The 20,227-nt window shown below is 46.3% G+C and overlaps 1 protein-coding gene across 4 annotated transcripts in view; it reads right to left on the reverse strand.

The window, feature by feature from the left end:
* MB21D2 (Mab-21 domain containing 2) overlaps positions 1 to 20,227 on the reverse strand; it is a 106,051-nt gene that overhangs the window by 18,544 nt on the left and 67,280 nt on the right. The window contains exon 2 of one of the 4 annotated variants that reach the window (XM_045192066.2): positions 15,450 to 15,551. The exons of 2 other annotated variants lie outside the window; for them this stretch is intronic. The gene's annotated coding sequence lies outside the window, so the exon portion shown is untranslated. Of the gene's footprint in view, positions 1 to 2,805; positions 3,036 to 15,449; positions 15,552 to 20,227 lie in introns of those variants that run through there. One more of the 4 variants, XM_045192065.3, reaches the window with a different exon arrangement.

The raw sequence follows: 20,227 nt of genomic DNA on the forward strand, positions 1-20,227 counted from the left end.
AGCCCGGCTTCCTGGCTTCGGGAAGGACCAGAAACATGTTCAGTGGAAGGAGCCACAAAGCACCTGGTTGGCGGGAGTGGCAAAGAGAGGAAAAGGGGAGGAAGGGAAACAGGAGGTAGAGAAAAATGCAGATGTACTGTGTTTTATGACTAGTTTTAGCTTAATACCCTCTTTCCTGTTCTCTGATAAATTTGGCATATGAGCAAAATGTGGTGACACTCTGGATAGTGAATAAAAGCTATCTTGTTGCCACGGTGGTTCTCTAACTAGCACGCAGAACCACCCAGAGAAGTTGCTAAAACGTGGATGGCCGGGCCCCAGACCCCAAAGTTCCTGATTCTGCGGGTCTGGAGTGGGCCTGAGAACCTGCATTTCTAACCCGCTCCAGGGCGATTCTGACGTTGCTCGTCCAGGACCACACTGGGGAACCACTGGTTTAACCCGGCCACGGAATTTACAACTCAGCTGCGGGAAAGGAAATGGAATCAGAACGAGAAACTGAGGCTCTTGTCCTGGTCTTCCATTTAGTCACCGTGTGACAGGGACGGTCACACCTGTAAAGAGGAGCAATCTCTGACTTCCAAAGAGGCCGTACGGGGGTCAAAAGAGGAAAGGAGTGCATGAAAACTGAAAAGTAAGAACATGCTCTGAAGGAAGACGACCGCGACCAACCACCCCAAACGGCCTGTGAGTGTCGACCCGCCGGCCTCAGGGGGCGCCCCAATTGCCGGTCAGGTACTTCTGGGTGTGTCTGTGAGGGCACTTCCGAATGGAAGGAGCACGGGAACCCTGGGCTTGGGAGACTGCCGTGTGTCCCCAGGGCAGGCGGGCCACACCCAATCTCTGAAGGGCCTGAACAAAACAAAAAGGCAGAGGACTAGGAATCTGCCCCTTTTCCCTGCCTCGCTGCTTCAGCTGGGACACCTCATCTCTTAATCTCTCCCTCCCTCACACTGGGACGTACACTGCTGCCCCCCCCCCCCCCCCCCGGGCCCCGGTTCTCAGGGGACCAAACAACACCCCTGGCTTTCCTGGGTCTCCAGCTTGCAGACAACAGGTAAGGGGGCTTCTCAACCTTCCTAATGTCATGAGCTGATCCTCGTAAGAAATCTCCTTCTACGTCCCAGTGGTTCTCTCTCTCTCGAGAATGCTAATACAAAGAAAGTACATAAAAGATTTTTCTAAAGATTAGAAGGGATGGTCCTACATTCTAGCCTGGGTTCTGCGTCTGCCTTACCCTGGATACAACTTGACCTTTTGCAGCCATAGTTTTACATCTAGCAATCGGTTTAGAGATAAGATGATTTCTGAGATCTTTCAAATTAAAAAATGCTATGGTCTAGAACATGACCAGGGACTGGGGCTTGAGTGGGCGGGTCTGTAAACAGATGGAACACCTTGTCCCCTCCCAGAACTGAGGGCAACCTCTTTTACTCTGTCTGCGTGGGTCACCCAGCAGTGATCTAAGGATCACATCTCCGTCCACATTTCAGGACAGACCAGTCACAGAATCCAAGAACGCCAGAGGCCCAGCCAGCCCTCAGCAAGAGCTCTCAACCATTCCCAAACCAAGCTCCCACAGCTACCCTCAGCAAAAACAGTAACTTCGTCATCATCTAACAGGACCTAGCAGAGCCCTACACCTTCAATCCGGTTGATAAATGCTGAGACTCTGTCTCTAACGTCCGCTGCATTGCACCCTCCCCTCACATCCCACTGCCTCCGTGAGTCACTGTCACAGGGCAGCTCGGGCTCCCACATCTCGAGCAGGGACACCTGCAACACCTCACTGCACTCTGCTCCCCACCGTCATCACCCAGCACAAGCTGCCAAAGGAGCTCCTTCAGGCGCCTGCTCACAACCCTTTGATGGCACCCTCGTCCCTGGAGCTGAGGCCGCACACATTCTGAAGCCAACACCCTTTCAACCCCATGTTACTGCTCCCTGGTGTCCCTCAGTGGCTCCAGCCCCAGCGTGGAGCCCCCAAACTCTGCTGGTTCCCCAAATACGTGCTGTGCTTTCTGGCTCCCTGCCTTTGCGCACTCTTCTTTTTGCCCTCCATCCTTGCCTGATAAAATCCTGCCACTTCTAATCCTCCCACAATCTTTTGCCTCCTAACCCCCACAGTCGGATATGTTATTTCCTGAGAACGGGGATGGAGCCTTACTCAGCCAAGTCCTCCTGAGTTCTCCGCGGGGGGGGGGGGGGGTGAGGTTACTGAGATCTCGAACAGTCTGTCCTGATGCAGAATGGGACGCTGCACTATGAACTGGCTTGTACAGAACTGGCGAATGGTGGAACCTATCAGCACAGTAAAAGTAGTTCCAGGTCTTATGCACGTTTCCCGGAATGGCAGGAAGTGGTACTACCAAGGAATGGCACTAAACCAAAAGTACTCAGTCACGGCAGACTGCAGCGACCCGACCTGCGGGGATGGCAGTCGGTCACAGACATGCGGGGTGTTTTCATTGTGTATTAATTTGTTATCATTTCAGTCCATTTTACCCTTGCCTCCAAAGTTCAACAACTGTATCCCTTCTTTACAACCCTTCTCATCCAGCGACTTTTAACCTCCCTTTAAAGGTCAAGTCCTATCTTAGAGTGATGTTTCTTTCTTTTTTAGTATTGTCTTTGCTTTTGCGAACATCCTGGTTACAAAGTCAAACGGGTTTCTTTTGAGTGATTTGCTCATAACCCTGCTTTCCCACAATCCCTGTTGTTTTTAGAAGGCAATTTCACAGAGCATGAGGATGTTAAGGAATGCGCACACTGTTGTCTTACATAAATGTCCAGACTAGTACTCACCGGGGGCAGAGGTCAGACAGCTGGTCAGGAGAAAGGAATGCCTGGCGATTGTGAAGCCCCTCGGGGCAATTCCCTTGATGTCAATTGTTCAAGCCAGGCCTCGCTAACTGCAAATCAGACAGGATCAGGAGGACGGCTGACCTGGGCAGAGGCTAGACTATAAGGGACTCGTCATTTTCCTGGAGAGCTAGCACGTCAAGAGAGTGCTGGAGCCAGAGGCGGCTGGGCTCCGGAACAGGCACAGGGACCGAAAGAGGGAGGGGGAAAAAAAATACAGGAGGGGCGGAAAACAACATTTACAAAGGACCTGCCAGGAACCAAGTATATTATTTGTTATCTCGATACTTACATGCAAAAATCAGTTCGAAGCTTTAGCCTCAATTTACACGAAAAGAAAGTCAGGCTCCATGGTTAAAGGATTTGCCTAAGGTAACTAACACAGGGTGGTCTGAGTTCCAGACAAGGGATTTCCACCAAACAAGCCTGCCCTGGAGTCCTGTAAGGACTGGAGGGTGTGGGCAGGTGAGAAGTGTTGGCAGACCATGTGCCTCCCAGCCCCACCTCAACCACCTTTATTTGTTTTACATATTGGGCTTCCTCAGATGCTTCTATCTGAAGTAAGAGTCCCACCTTTTAAAAGGGAGTGGGGAAAAGGTCTGAAAATCACTGCATCATATCTAGCTAGCTATTTCCCAGTTCTGCCTGAGGCTGGCCTTCAGCGGAAAAAAAATTAATCAGTGCTTACAAAAGATCTACTCTCTACAGAACGTTGGTGTGGGGTCCCCAAGTCCCTGCTCTAATCATTCCAATGCTGTCTAAAAAGGCTTCACTCGGCACCGACTTTCCTGGCTCATTTGACCATCTCTACCCCTTTCCCAACAATCCAGGACAGCTCAGGAGCCTGCAGGGGTGCAGGCGGCTGGAAAGCAGACCCTCCAGGTCTCCGGCCCGTGCCCTGGGGAGAGGCAGTGGATCCCAAAGGAGCTTTGAACTTGAAGCACAACACCCAGGCCCCGCCCTGGGGCTCCCTGAGAGGGCATAGGTCACTTCACCTCTCCTGGCCACTTCCTCGCTACCAAGAGAGTGCTTGGACTAGATGGCCTGTAAAGCTCTCTCTGACTTCCGGGAGTCTACACAGAGAAGAGTTGAGAGAAAGGAGGGGGAGATTTGTTAAGAGTGAGTTTGTAGCCCTGGCTGGGTGGCTCAATTGGTTGGAGCATCATCCTATACACCAAAGGTTGGGTTTCATCCTCAGTCAGAGCATATATCTAGGTTGTGGGTTTGATCCCCAGTCAGGCACATGTGAGGGAGGCAGCCGATGGATGGGTTTTTTTTTTTTCTCTCCCTCTCTCTCCCTCTCTTCCTCTCTTTCTAGGACCAATGAACATATCCTTGGATGAGGATAAAATAAGTGAGTTTGTAGGAAGTCAGAGTGAATAGGTATAAGTGCATGCCCCACAGACACACGCAGAGGCAAACAGACCTTTCGGAGAGATTATTTCTCTAAAATTCACGAGTATGAAAGAACAGACTGGGGGAGGGAAGGCGTTATCAGTGCCGATGTAGCTTATGCAGAATGGAACCGGAAACACCAATCCTCCGGAAAGAGCGACTCCTAAGAACACGAAAGGTAACCGCAGATCTCTCCGGAGGCCTTTGGCAGTCCGGAGGTAAGGCTCCCTGCTGCAGGGAAGGGACGTGGGTGGGAGTTTCTTTAAAGTGGTTACAAAGAAAATAACGGGCACTGGTTTTATAGCCAGTCTGCAGGCAATGAATGACCTGTCACCTTCTCCTTCTGGTATTGATTCTCGCCTCAGACGGACAATGGATGATTACTGATGAAAGTGTGCGAGTCTCAGTGAGTGCTCAGCTGGGTCTGCAACCCTCCTCCAGCATCTGGCACCAGGCTCTCTCTGCAAAGGCCCAGCCCTCCTCAGAGCAGCTCAGCTGGCCTCATCTGCATACATCTGGAGGTGTGACCCCTGAGTGCCTGCATCGAAGCTTCACCACCTGTTTTCATTCCCAGAAAGCTATGTAAAGCAAACAGAATACTCCGACATTACCCACCCTTCCAATAACAATGTAGGCGACTTATTAGAAAATTCTCTTGGATGCTGCTGCCTTCCAGATATTACATGCTATTATCTGACCATTCTGGCCTCCTAGTAACATAAGCTATTTATTGAGCATCTACTTTGGTCCAAGGGTTTTTTATGTATTATCTTTCACCTTTATGATGCCCCTGAATAGTGTGCAGAAATGGAGACTGAAGTTAAATGCTTGCCTAAAGTCACACAGTGTGTGGATCTGATCTTTGAAGCCAGATCTCTGACTCGAAGGACAGAGCTGATGTAGAAACATCTCACACAGGTAAGTGGTGACGACTCCCCACATCTGCTTCCCTCCTTTCCTCCCACCTCCCCCACAGCGTCACTGTTTCCCTGGGAGAGAGCAACATAGCAGAGGCTTTCAAACAGGAAATGAAAGAAGCTGGGAAACACAGGGCAGACAGAAGAACTGAACCTGGAGACACCTTTGGGCCTGTCTTTCTGTGTTTTCCTCTCCTTGTGCCTGAAATTCGACCATCAGGTTCATTTTCACAATTAAAAAAGAAAAGAAAACAAAACAAAACACAGAAATTGCTTCTTGGAAGTTAAAGCTCAATTAGCATTGACTCCGGGTGGAAATGTGTCCAATCAGTGTGAGACATTCTCGCCACAGTGCAGACCGGCTGCCCTGACGAACAGACCCTTTGACTCGAGTGCACTGATTCACGGGTTAACAAAGGACCGTGGTGGGACATCAGCGTGCTGGTCCTGAGCTCAGTGCCAAGGAGATGGCTTGCTAATTCCAAAGCTGTGCTCACTTCTCTTCCTCTTCCTTCCTCCTGTGCAGACCCCTGCTCCCCAAACACAAGCTCTAAGACGATATTACAGTTGAGCTGCAAACTGAGTTAAAATGGCACCTGGGAACCCAAGAATTATGGGGGGTGTTTTACATGGAAATATGTGATCTGCTTCTAAGCAATCAAATGCGAGTGTACAGGTGGGGCAAAAGTAGGCTTACGGGTGTGAGTGTGTTCTTGTATTCTTGCCTACTAATCACTACGTTGTTTTCCATGTGAACACCTGTAAACCTGCTTTGGCCCTGCCCTATATATCCATCATATTCCTAAATATGTGGCTATCCAGAGGCATCATTCACAGAAAGTCACAAGCTAATTACAAGTTCCACAAACAAGCTTAATACTCTCAATCCGAAGGAAAATGGGGAGTGGGGAACCTGCTTACATTGTTCACTCCTGATAGGAGCTGCTCATCAATGTAGTCGAAGAGGAAAGCCTGCAAAGCTCTGGGGCGGGAGTGGCCTCTCGTGTTTCACTGTAATTACTGGTTTCTCCCCAAGAGAAAAGGTAATCTAAGTTTATTTAAGATACCAATTTTGATTGGCATGGTGGGAGAAAATTCATTATTAAAATGGGACCTTGCCAACTAACTTTATTATTCTCACGTCTTTTAAATATCTACCTAGAAGTCATCCTAACACACATAACAGCAAATGCAAATGACTGGGCACTGTAAACAATAAATTCCAGCCCCTGCTGGTATAGCCCAGTGGATTGAGTTCTGGCCTGCAAACCAAAAGGTCGCCGGTTCGATTCCCAGTCAGGGCACATGCCTGGGTTGTGGGCCAGGTCCTCAGCAAGAGGCACGTGAGAGGCAACCTCACATTGATATTTCTCTCCCTCTTTCTCCCTCCCTTCCTCTCTCTACAAATAAATAAATAACATCCTTTACAAAGGAAAGAAAACAATAAAGTCTAATACCATGTAGGTGGTATCAGGGTGACTCTGAGGGAGCATGAGGCCCAAAGGGATGGGAGGACCTAAAAATTGGAAAGAGCCTGACCTGTCCCAAATGAGCTGGTAACTCTCTGTGGCCACAAGTAGGTCAGGTAGCTTATATGGCTTTTGCTTCTCTGTGTGCAAAACGGAAGGAAACATTCCATCATTCACACTGATCCATCTCAAAAGTGCATGGGTCCTCAGAATATCCGGTCTCACCGTGACGGTTTACAGAGGGGGACACTGAAGGCTGAACCCACAGGGCCAGTGAGTGGCAGAGCCATGACTAAATGCAGGCCTCCTAATTCTTAACTGGGCGCTCTGATACCCTGGTGTAACGGTCAAGTTTTAGCACAGAGAGGCGGTGAGATGGACGATAAATGTGCGAACATCAATCCTTTACAGGCAGCCTGCTGTACCAACGCCAGCAATCCGCTGACATTCCATTTCTACAGTTTCTACTGCAGAAATGATAGAATATAAAATGATAGAAGTCATTTGGACACATTTATAAGCCAATATAGTATTCACTCAAAGTTAAGTTTGCATTTTCACACATATTTTCACACTGAATATTCTGAGTTATAGTATATTTATAGATGGCTTTAAGCAAACACATTTAGAAGAGAGAAAATCAAGATTACCTGTAAGGAAAATCTGTTGAAACAGGTTTGATTTTAATTAATGTCATACAAAAATAGGCCCAATTTGCTTTTTTAAAAAACCACTGTGTAAATAAATGTCTGAGAACCTCTAAAATGACTGGCAACTGAAGAATTCCTAACTACGTCGACTCACAGCTTAACAAGCTGGGTTTCTCCAGGCTAAGTCTGCTCGCCTGACTGCGCGCTGAGCGGACTGGAGAAGACCGTCCGTGGCGGGCCTGGCCATCTAGGCACACACCCACGGAGCCCAAGGTCCACTGTAAAAGACCAGCGCTCATGCCAGCCTGATTTATCCAAATCCATTTGTTTTTTAATAAAATTGACAGATTAAAAGAATGAGAAAATATAAAAATCCTGGAAATAATAATTGGCTCCTATGCCGAAACATAACAAAATCACTTTAACATCCCACAGACAGCCTAACAACCTTTGGGGCAAACAGACCATTAAAAATCACTGCACCTGCTCTCCATGCTGATGTGTGTTCAGTAGGAACTGGTTTCTGTGAGAACTCTGTACATGTAAGCAGCGATCTCTTATGCTGGCAACACATTCGGCTTTCCCAGGAGAATCCTGGACAGTGGGAATAGGTTCAGGTCACTGAGCGACTTAAATTCCAAAGGAAGGACTTGAGGCTTCAGTTTCTGAGACCTGTTCTCCATCTCCGGCCTTAGACCACGAGCTCTCCGAGGACGGGAACCATGTCCCACTTGCCCAAGGCCCTCACTGTAGAAGTTCAACGCGCATGTGACGGACAAAAAAAGAAAAAGGTGTAGTAAAACGTCAAATATTTAAGCAAAAAGTTCAAGTTTTTTTAATGAGGGAAAGTTTAAAGTTGGGGTCCACTAGAAAATAAGGGGGAGAGAGTGAGGGGTGAGACAAAGTGTTCTAAAGGAGGAAATGTCTTAAGCCGAACTCTGAAAGAAGGTGGCTTGGGATGTGGGTGGGATTCTAGAGCTGGCTCTGCCATTAAACGGATTTCTGAAAAAAATATGAACTTCTCTGGGCATCGGTTGCCTCATGTGTGAAACAATAAGTATAGACAACTTAAAATATTTTTCATCTCTAACAATCTGCTTAAAATAGCTGATGTTCCTAAAGGTTTGCCTGACTTCCACTGTGGTCCACAGACTCTATTTAAGAAGAAAATTTTATCTTTTTAAAGTTTTTGTTTTAAATTTTTCGCCTCTTAATAATGCCAGCATTTACAGTGTTCATCTTTTGTCATCCCTTCTCCAAATATCATCCCTCCTTCTCTGCACACCAAGCACAGCCCATGTCTGACCACATTCTCATAATCCCCGTTTCTGCTATGTACAGAAAAGGCGCTCAGAACAGTCCTGAGAGGCGCACAGAGGAGAGTCCCCCAAAACACTTCTTCCCCCCAGTCTTCACCTTCTTAGTTTACAGAGCAACTTCAAATACAAGATCGTCTGCATAGCTTTCCTTGATTATGTCTGATTTCAGGGGTCCTCCTGGGTGCTTTCATGCCACTGTGGGCTCCCCCAACACATCCGCGATTCACAACTGACTGACTTATCTCCGTATTAAATGTTAGCCCTTGGGAGTGAGGGTCTGGTGGTGTTCTGGCCTACTGCCTATTTCATTTCCAGTTCCCAGCCCACCAACTGGCACATAACATCTAAAATGCTTATTGAACGGGGAAATGAATGGGGAAAACGGAGGCCTGGATAAACTGTGTGTGAGCGGATGGGGGAATGCAATTCAATGCAGGCAAATTCTCCTGCCAAGCCAGTCAAGGAGGAGCATGGAAGAGACCTCAGAGATCATCTGGTCCAGCCCCCTCATTTTCCAGAAGTCAAGGAATTTTGGCATAGTGCCCCGTAACATGCAAAAGAACGTTTCAGGAAACGTATAAAAGAATAGTAGGAAAAGCAAACATTCTCTCTAATAAATGAAGATACCAGCCCACTTAATCTGCAAGTAGAACCTAAACCATTCACAATGCTGATTTTATCTGGCCCTTACTAGTGCTTTCAAACCTGTCCACCTATTACCTAGGGGTGTCAAGTCCACACCACCCAGGCTCAATTACTTAGCATGTATATCAGGCAAGAGTCTCCCAGTGTCCCTCCTGCGTTTCTCCAGCCTTTCAATGCTCATTAGCACCTCCAACAGAAGGCTGAGGAAATGAAACTCCAATTTATCAATGTCAACTGTTGAACCAGCAAGTTGTATCAGTCCCGCCCCCACATGGAAATGTTTGGACAATTCCGAATCAACAAGACGTTGGCAGCTGTGTTCCTACGGTTCAGTAATTGCATTGTTTCCTACTGTGCTCTACGGGTTGTGAAATGAATTTATTAAATAACCCACACAAAGGGAACGTGGCGTGAGCCAGCGGAAACAGCTCTGGCTAGGCTGGTGTTGGGAGACTGTCCCGAAAGGCTCACTTTGACCCCGAGCCTTGACTCCAGATTTTTAGCCCTCAGGCCCCAAACTATTTAAGAGAATAATAATTCTGCCCTGGGCAGAAGAGAAGTCTCTGGCGCCTCAACCACGTGTGATTCCCCACCCACCATACGCAGCTCTCACGTTTATCCAATTCTCTATACATTGGAACCTGGTTTGCTTACCTTCAGCCTAAATTATGCCCTTTGAGTACGGTGGCCATGACATAAACTGGTGCCCAGTGCTTGGCAGGACGCACTAGGATTTGTAAGTCTAACTGGCCACTTCATACTGGAAGATGATGGTGAGGAGGGCAAAACTGAGCCCAGGCACAAGAAGTGTATAACGAAGGGATTTAAACACACATGGATAGAAACCAACCCTACTGTCCTCGGTCAGTTTGCCCGTTGACATTTGCCAGGCGTCTCTCGTTATTAACACTAGTTGGTGTTTCGTAAATCTAGGCCTCTACTGGCTATGGAAAGGAATAAGAAATATTTTTTAAGGGAAAATAGAAGAAAACTTACTTAAGGTTAAGTTTCATAAAATCAAGCCTATTTCAGTTAGTGTTAAACTGGCCTGTACCCCTGAGAAGGTGGAGAGGGTTTGAGATGACAGAACATGTCCCCAGAGAGTCACCCTGCTGGGGGGCATATGGAACGTCCCCCGGCTCTCTGGCGTCAGCTGGCCCCGAAGGAGCACAAGGTCTCTTGGACTGTTAGGGCATCTTTTCTGGACAAAGACAGAAGAGGCGAGAGTGGGGAAGGAGGCCACCTTCTCTTCAGCCGGGGGTTTGGCACTGACTGAGGGCCCCAATTCTGGCCTCCCTTGTTTTCCCACTCTTTCCCTAGAAGCAAAAAAGTGATTTCATTTGAAACAAGGCTCTCTCTCAAATCAAGAAGCAGAATTGCACTCCTTAACCTCCCCAACCAATTATTTTATAAACAGAGGTCAGCTCGGCCCCATGGGCATTTACTGGAATCCACGCGTAGCCCAGTGGCTCTGGCCGGGGGTGTAATACACTCTCTGACATTACTTACCCTGGGCTTGACCTTCCCTCACTGGGGGTAACGACTGCTAGGATTTAAGACAAGGCATGTAAAGTACCCAGCCCGCTGCTGAACACACTGGAGAAGTCTGTCTTCGGAGAGCTAAGTGCTCTGTTTTCCAGCCTCTGATTTAAACCTCCCAACACCCTAGAGGCAAGAATTTCACCATCTTACAGAGACTGCAGTGCTTGTTGAGGACAGGAAGTCAGGGAGTAAAAGATTTGGGAACTGCAGCCAGGTCCGGCTTGCCTGAACTCTCACCTGCTCTCTGAGACAAGGTGTTGGTGTCCATCTCTGGGGCATTTTGTTCTTCCTAGACTGACTGGGGGGCAAGGCCCTACAAGGCATAGAAGAAATCAATGGTACTTCTGAATTAATTGTACTGTTTTTTCTCTTTTGCCTCTCTAAAAAAAGGAGAATGGAATATGGACAGAGAAGTTCACTACTGGAGTTCTCTGTTCTTTGGATTCTGGCTGCAAATTCACTTTCTAATTAGGACCCCCTGGCCCATCGCAGGTCAACAGCCTGATGAGTAGCCAGGGAGCGTTTTAAAAGCCACCCGCGGCGCTGCACAGGAGAGTGGAGGACCAGTCCTACCTGGACTGTGGAGCAAGACACGGAGCCAAGGTTTCCGCTCACTCCTGCCTCAGGACTGAGGCCAACAAACCTGTATTCCCGACCCAGCCACTGCTGTAATGAGTCACTTCCTCGGCTGGGGCCAGTGTTCCCCATCTGGAACATGGTGGGTTTGAACTTGTTGATAAATTTTTTTACAGTCTTGTTTTTTGAGGTTTGACTTTGCCCCTTTATAGTCAACTCAAGACCCCAGGCACGCTCTGATCTGATTTCTGGCCCTACTGTTTTTCCATTTTCCAAATGGCACAAACACGAAAGAGTACGGAGCTTTTCGCGGCTGGTTTTCTTCACTTGGCATGATGTTTCTAAGATTCATCCATGTCACTGAATTCATCAGATTAACAGCTTGCTATTTCTTAATGCTGAGTAGCAGTCCACTGCACTGAAGAGACAAAGTTTGCTTCTCTACACCGGGTGACACCAGCCGGGCTGTTTCCAGTTCTTGGCTAGTGTGAGTAACTGCTGGAAACATTTGCGTACAGGCCTTTGTGTGGGGACATACATTCCATCTTTTTTCAGGTCAATACTCAGGAGTATGATAGTTGTGCCATTTGGTAAGTGTGCAATGTGTGTCTAACTTTCTTATAAACTGCCACCCTGTTCTCCAAAGTGACTGTACAGTTTGTATTCCCACCAGCCATGGCGGGAATATCCCACTGGTTGATATTCAGTGGGCAGGCTCAGATAATAACTGTAATTCCTAACAATGTCTCGTTAATGCGTTGACTCTTCTGGAGCAAAGGTCCCAGGAAATGCATCTCAGTACCCCTGATGGCACAAGCACAGAGGCAAAGTAAGTGCATGGACTCAGTGCTGGGGGCCCCTCCGGCTTGGACGGTCTCAGTATTCTCATCTTCCTTCTCTGGATATCTTGTTTGGTAGACAGTAACTGCCAAATTTAGGTTAAAACCCGTCTGAGATGGACTACAAAACTACCACCTACTAGTTGTGCGAAGTAAATGCTTTCACGTCTCACGGACGTGTTTCCTCCTCCACAAACTGGAAGTGATGATGACCTTACTCTCAGGGTGCTCGAAGAGTAAGTGATGTAATGCATGTGCTTGGCACATAGTCCATCCTCAGTAAATAGCCATTTTTAGCTTCTACAGTTACAGACTGGCGTGGCTGATAAGGCAGCACAAGGAGATAAATCGGATCCCCTTCCAAAGGGCCCCAACCACCAGTAGAAGGAGCAAATGACGTTCCCTGTGTCCCACAGCGGAGACCCTGCCATGCGTTCCAGCTGGGCTTCACAAGGTTCAGGAGTCTCCTCTCTCCACACACTGTGTTGCTTTACTCATTCTTCTATGTATTTATAATGTATACACATGTGTGCATTGCAGCAAGAAAGAGAGAGTAAACAACAAAACAGACACAGTTGTTCTCTTATTGAGCTTCCAGTCCAATACGTCCCTCTTAACTGAGGTGCAGGAAAACACAGGAAGACACAGGGCGGGAGTTTTGCCAGAGGCAAGAAGAGAGGCAGAGTTCCAGGGCCAGCATTCTAGGTCTCAGCCCAGCAGCTTCAAGTGTGGCGGCGTTTATGGGATTGTGCATTCAGAGTCTTTCTGAGTGTGTGTGTGTGTGTGTCAGAGGGAGAAAGGAGGGAGGCAAGAGAGGAGGACTGGGGAATCCACTGATGGGCAATGAGCTCTGAATAATGCATTGACACGTTTCATTTTAAGCACTGTATGTGTTCCATCCCACCCCCACCGCCTGCAAGCTAATCACCTCCCCATGTCGAGCACCCAGCTGTTGCTGTCTGAAATCTGACCTTCACTGTGAAGAGGCTCCCAGCTGCAGCGGCTGCCTACCTAATAAAACATGGACCCTTATCTGCTTTAACCTCTCTTTCCCTTAACCAACTTAGCGAGGTAGGCTGGTTTCCCTAGTTCTTTCCCCCAAACCATTTGTTTCCCTGCCAAAATAAAAGGGGGAGGCAAGCACCCCTGGAGGGGAGAGAGCTTAGCTGCAGTGCAGCCCTGCAGAGAGTGCTACTGGGGGCCTGCTGGCTCTGTTCCTTTTGCTACTCAAAGCGTTGATCACTGACCAGAAGCAAGGGCATCATATGGGAGTTCATTAGAATGTAGAATCTCAGGCTGCATTCTGCACCTCCTGAATCAGAGTCTGTGTTTTAATAGGCGACCCAGGGAATTCATGGGTATGTTAAAGTTTCAAGAATGTTAGAATAGGATAGAAATCCCAAAGCCCTTTCATTCACTCAATTGAAGAACTTGATGTATGCGTACGAGATGGCTAAGCTCAAGGCAAAACTGTACTGGGAAGGCGGTGTGATGGGAAGGAAACTGCTGGGCCCCGAAGATCCTCACTTTCTGATATTCACGTCCTGTGTAGTCCCTTTGGACACAGAGTCAGGGCTGGTCTGTGGCCAATCAAATGTGTAGAAGTGCTAGTGTGTGGCCTCTGGAGCCTGGCCATAAAAAGCACTACATTTTTGTGATGATTAGTGATGTTGAGCATCTTTTCACATGTCTATTGGCCATCTGTATGTCCTCTTTGGAGAAGCATCTACTCAGATCCTCTGATCATTTTTAAATGATTGTTTGTTCTTTTGGTGTTAAAATCACAATGGAATATCACCTCACACGTGTCAGAATGGCTATCATCATTAAATCAACAAACAACAAGTGTTGGAGAGGATGTGGATAAAAGGGAATGCTCATGAACTGTTTGTGGAAATGCAGACTGCTGCAGCCACTGTGAAAAACAGTATGGAGTTTCCTCAAAAAATTAAAAATGGAACTGCCTTATGACCCAGTGATTCCACTTCTGGGTATATATCTGAAGAAACCCAAAACACTAACTCAAAAGGGTAAATGCAGTCCTATGTTCTTTGCAGTAAAATTACAAAAGCCAAGTCATGGAAGCAACCCAACTGCCATCAATAGACAAACTGGTACATTTACACAATGGAATACTACTCAGACATAAAAAATAAAATCTTACCATTTGCGACTGCATGGATGCACCTGGAGAGCATTATGCTAATGAAATAAGTCAGACAGAGACAAGTACCATATGATTTCATGTATAGGTGGAATCTAAAGAGCAAAATAAATGAATATACAAAATAGAAACATTCACAGATTCAAAAACAGACTGGTGGTTGCCGGGGGGACAGGGGGTTGAGGGAATGGGTTAAAAAGGTGAGGGGATTCAAAGTACAAATTTTGGTAGTCAAAAAATAGTCACGGGGATGTAGAGTACAGCATAGGGAATAGTCAATAATCGGGTGATATCAAGGGGAGCACTTTGTAAAGTGTATGATTGTCTAACCACTATGCTGGACACCCGAAACTGATACAAAATAATATTGAAAGTCAACTGTAATTGAAAAATAAAATTTTAAAAGGAGGCATTGCACTGCTTTCCTGCCTTGGTCCCTTGGATCACTAGCTCGGGGGGAGCCGGTCACCACGCCATGGGTACTTCCAAGACTTTGTGAAGACGCCCACATGGGGATGAACTGAGGCCTGCCTCCCACAGACAGCAGCATCCACTTCCCAGCCATGTGAGTAACTCAGCTTGTCAATAGAACCACCAGCCCCAGTCAAGCTTTCAGATGACCACAGGCCCGGCCAATACCTTTTCTGCAACTTCATGAGATAACCCCCAGGGCCAGAGTCCCCCAGCTCAGTCACACCCAAATGCCTGGCTCCACGACACTGTGTGATGATATTTAATGTTATCTTAAGCCACTAAGCTTTGCAGTACTTTCTTATTCCCCTATAAATCACTAGTGCAAAGACAGAGAGCTGGGTTTGAGACTGGGCTCCCCCAATTGGTGCAGTCACGTCACCTTCTTAGTGTCTCAGATGTCTCATCTGTAAAAGGAACAACCACAGTTCATCCAATCTTCAACACCTTTGAACATACAGCTGCCCCATTACTTCATATATCACTGATACAAAAAAAGGTGTCATCAAATTTATACATCATCAATTCGAAAATGCACACATGTTAGACATGAGCAGTTGTGGGAAAACGTGAGGTTAAATCGACGTAAGGTGGCCTTACACTTGTTCTGCCCACCACACAGAGAGGCTGTAAGGATGAAAGACACAGCAGATGGGAAGGCACTTGGAGGCACCCCATGGCAGCATCCCGAAGCACGAGGACCTGAGAAAGGAAAACGAAATTACGGTTCCAGACTGGCTAATCAGGCTGGCTCTGCTGGGAGGTCCTCATCTCACTGTTCATGCCATTGCCTTGGGCTCCTATCAAAATGTATGCTCAAAACGGCTGCTACAAAGCCCAACGACAGTCGTGGAAAACCACCCATGGCAGTGCTCCCTAATTGCTGGAGCACAAGGAATCACTTGGTGCATTTGTTAATATACACCAGACCACTCGCTAGAGACTTTGATTCAATAAATCAGGGATGGGCTGGCATTGGAATCTGTATTTAACTAGGGCCCCAGGCAGTTCTTATAAACACACAGGTTTAAAACACTGATCTAAACAAGATAATATCCACCCACTTACTAATATTTTTCTTTGCATCAGATCATAATAGAAAACTTAAAGCCTGGTTTCCTTAGCTATGTCCCCATATAAAAAATGCCTTCATCCCAGTATAAGATTTTATTGAAGGTCAATGTAAAAAAACAAACAAACAACAACAACAAAAAAACCCCACAAAACTGTCTTACCAACTAGAGCTTGCCATTGGCTAGAAAACTTACTGAGTAATAGAAAAATTATACTATTCCATGTTTATAGTACAGAAATCATCTTAATGTATATATTAAGGAATATATCTCCTGACAGGCTGACCACTTTCCTTCATCCATTAATAAAAGTTGCTGGGCCACTAGACTTCCTTTTTTGCTTCGATTGCCAGGAAATTTTCACCTAAAATTCATCCCCCCAAACAATAACAATACCAACAATAGTTATATACCTGATTAAATGAAAACAACGCAGCTGCTATTACAGGTGCCTTTCTGCGAGGCGCTGGTGTGTCCCGTACCCCAACGGTCATGTTATAGTCATGTCTTTTTGCTTAGGACCTTCCCATCCTTTTGGAAGTAGACAGGGGATAGATTTTAAAATCAATACTGTTAGTTTTGTTCTGTTCTGTTTCTCATCACAGTGAGGCTAGGCGACCCCGACCCCATTGCTAGCCACTCCGCCTCCAGCTGTGTGGGCTGTCTGCTCTCACGCCAATCCCGAGGCCAGCTTCCGACACACTGTGGAATGCCAGTCCTTCCTTGGCAAGGGCAGTATTTTCTACTCAAGCCAAATACTTAAGAGAATAGACAGAAAATAATTTTAACGTAGCCCCTCAAAAGGCTCTTCTTGTCTCTCTCTGGCGGATAACAACAATTTTCTGACAATTTGATCCAACTACAGCAGCAGATCAGACCACTGAAACTCTCTCCCACGAGAGCAAAACAAAACAAAAAACTCCCGTTTCATTTTAAACATCTTACTCATGTGCCTTTGGTTTTGCACCAGAAATTCATTCTTGACTTGCACTTCTAAATAACCCACAAACAATAATTAGGTCACTAGAACCCTACTGGGAAAAGGGCATTTTCTAACAGACGGGAAACCAAACCGAAGCACGTCAACCATTTCCACTCTTCCCAGCCTCGAGGAGCAAGACGACACAGGGCAGTTTTCCATAATCAACCTTGGAGACCGAGGCGCACAGAGTCTCAAAAGAACATGACTAAGTGGCAACAGTTTAGGAGTATGACATAGTGTTACTCATTCATTGTTGTTCCAATGAATATTTTGAATGTCCACAAATTTTTTCATACCATCCTGGCTGCCCAGTCTAACTTCATCCTGTTCTTCCGGCAAAAGGCCTTTTACTCCATGAAGTCCTCCAGATTGTCCCTCTGCTCCCATTCTCATTGTCCTCCCATGACCCTCCCGCATCATAACAGGGCGCAGCATTTGGTGGTCTCTTCTATGGACCACTCCTCCTGGGTCAGCAGCTTGAGGTCAAGGATGCAAGTTAATTCATCTGACTTGCAGGACCAAGCAAACTACCTGGTACGAGGTAGGCACTCGGGAGATCTGTGTGAATGAAAGGACCTAGTTCAGGGACATTGAGGTCCCTGAAATCCTCTGATTCAAATTCATTCATTATGCAAATAAGGACAACAGGCCCAAAGTAGTGATTTTCCCCCCAAAAGTTACACCCACATAAAACACTAACATGAAAAACAAAAACAAGAGAGATGAAAATCCAAGCCTCATTCCCAGCCCACTGCTTTTCCATTACGTCACCTCTCTGCCCACGCTGCTTCCTCTGCCTGACCCTGGTCTTCTGCCACCACCTCTCAAACCTTCCAACTTAGCGTCTCCCTCATCCACCATTTCTCAACTCAGAACCAGTTCTCAGGGCGAAGCCTTCCAGCCCAGGGCAGGCATCTTCCTATCTGCTCCCTTATCCACTACAACCACGTTCCTTTCCTTTGGAGAATTAATTTATCCCAACATACAGTTATATTTTGAAAAGTACAACTAGTTTATGAAGGCCTATCTTTCTCACTAAAACATAAACTCCCTGAGAGTAGAAACACGTCTTTGTTGCTGTTGTTTACTGGTATAACCCTAGTTCCTAGTGCAAGAAGCCTCAACTAAAGTATGTGTTCAATGAATAAATCATTTACGAACTCTCCAAAAACAGGAGTGGGTCGGTGGCACAAATATTCTGTCTCATGAACAGCAGACACACAATAAAAGACATAAATCATTCTTATTGCAACATGAAAAGGTATCTCTGCTTTTGCATTTGGGTAATTCACTCTATAAATAACGAAGCCTTCAACTCAGAGGTCCCTGTTTCAGACTCAGGGAAATGTGTGGCAGCCTCTCTTCCCTCAGTGGGTTCACGAGGAAATGCTCCTTATTTTACCAGCGGAAGACACAGTGGGACCGCCCATGTGGTGCTCACAGAATTTCTTTTCCAGGAAAGACTGAAATGTGTGCTGGATCATCGGCAGGTGCTTTCTTCCACTTGTATTTGAGAGGATTATTCCTATTCATTTGTCCATTCATATTTTAAAAAGTTCTCAAAAGCCCACAACAACAATTGCAAATTTTATTCCACTTAACCCAGACAAAGGGGCAGGTCACATCTCTGGTTCCCAAGTCTCTCACAGATTCTAGAAAAAAAGGATGACAATTTGATGTAATTTCTTAAACAGTTTAACAGTCCATTGAGTCTAAAACTATTTAGATATCAAAAATCACTTCCAGTCCTGATTCTGGAATTAGACTAAAGAAGTGGATCATTCCTACTATTGTTTCTTTGTTCTTTACCTGTTTAAATAGAACAAAACCTCTAATCTGAAGATTTACTAGCCTTGCTCCTACAGCTCATGGTGGAAAACCTACCCTTCTTTGGAAGACCAAGAAAATGTTTAAAAAAAAAAAGTGAAGAAAGCCCTCCCTCAGACAAAAAGCTTTTGATTAGAGGATGCCATTAATTCTTTAATGTGCTTATCAGATTCCCAGTGAAATACCATTATATCCTTCCCTCCTTGGAGCATGAAAAATGCATGCCATCCCAGCTGGGGTACCAGAGAGGTGTCGGAGAGGTGAGATGGGAAAGTATGGTTATATGCTCTGATTTGTCTTTCCGTAGATGGAACTGGGCTGTAAATCAGAAGACTTCATTATAAACAGAGCACAGTCCCTCTCTGGGCCTCAGCATCCTCTAATATTAATGAGGGCATCACTCCAAGTTCTCCTTAGTAGCCGCCACTCTGTGACTCCAACTCCGACTGCACTAACACATAGGGGTAATCTCAGAGCTTGTTTCTGGAAAAGCAGGGAAAGAACCAGATGTCTTCAGGGGGGTCACTCTATCTGTTCCACGTCTGTTATAGACACCCAGGGGTGCCCTGTACCCACCCCCAGCCACCGCTTCATAATAGACCTCTAATACCCAAAAGTAATGTGGATGCTTATTAAAGGGTAAACTTGTTCCCCCAAAACTCATATTGTGAAGCCCTAACCCCCAGTATCTCTGAATGTGACTATACTTGAAGATAGGGCATTTTAAAAAGTGTTAAGTTACAACGAGGCCATTAGGATAGGCCCTACTCCAGACTGATTAGCGTCCTTATAAAAAGGAAAAGTTAGGCACACAGATGCCAAGAATGTGGGCACTCAAAGGGAAGACACAGTGAGAAGAGAGCCATCGGCACGTGAAGGACAGTGGTCTCAGGAGAAACCAAACCTGCTGACCTTGATCTTGGACTTCCCAGCCTCCAGAACTGTGAGAAAATAAGTGTCTGTTGTTTAAGCCACCCAGCATCTGGTATTTTGTTACAGCAGCCTTGGTCAGCGATCACAGTGCTGAACTGACTCATCTGTTCAGATGAGAACTGAGATCATCTTCTCTTTACCTCTCCTCTCTCTACTGAAAAGACTTTTGTTCTAAAGCAGAAAAATAACTTTCTCAAAGTCGCACAGTTACTTAATGCCAGAACAGTTATTAGAACAGAGCTCTTACTATTGTACCCTCAGCCACTTGAACTTTTTCCTTTAAAAGATGCAGGTTATACAACAAAACATCAAAACTTGGCATTGACACACCACTGACATGCATCAGAACGCCTACCCAGGACACAGCTATAACGCTGGAAGAACTAATCTTGTATTCGGATTATGGTATTTCGGTAGAGAACTAAAAACACATTTAAAATAGGCCCTATTTGTGCCCAGAATTCCGTCAGCATCTATTGACCAGAACCGGCATTCAGACTTCTTCCTTCATTCCGGAGGCCAACAAGTTCCCTCCAGGGAGTGCTCACACAGCTACTGCCTCT

This window comes from Desmodus rotundus, chromosome 2 (genome assembly GCF_022682495.2).
Source record: "Desmodus rotundus isolate HL8 chromosome 2, HLdesRot8A.1, whole genome shotgun sequence".
Classification (NCBI taxonomy): domain Eukaryota; kingdom Metazoa; phylum Chordata; class Mammalia; order Chiroptera; family Phyllostomidae; genus Desmodus; species Desmodus rotundus.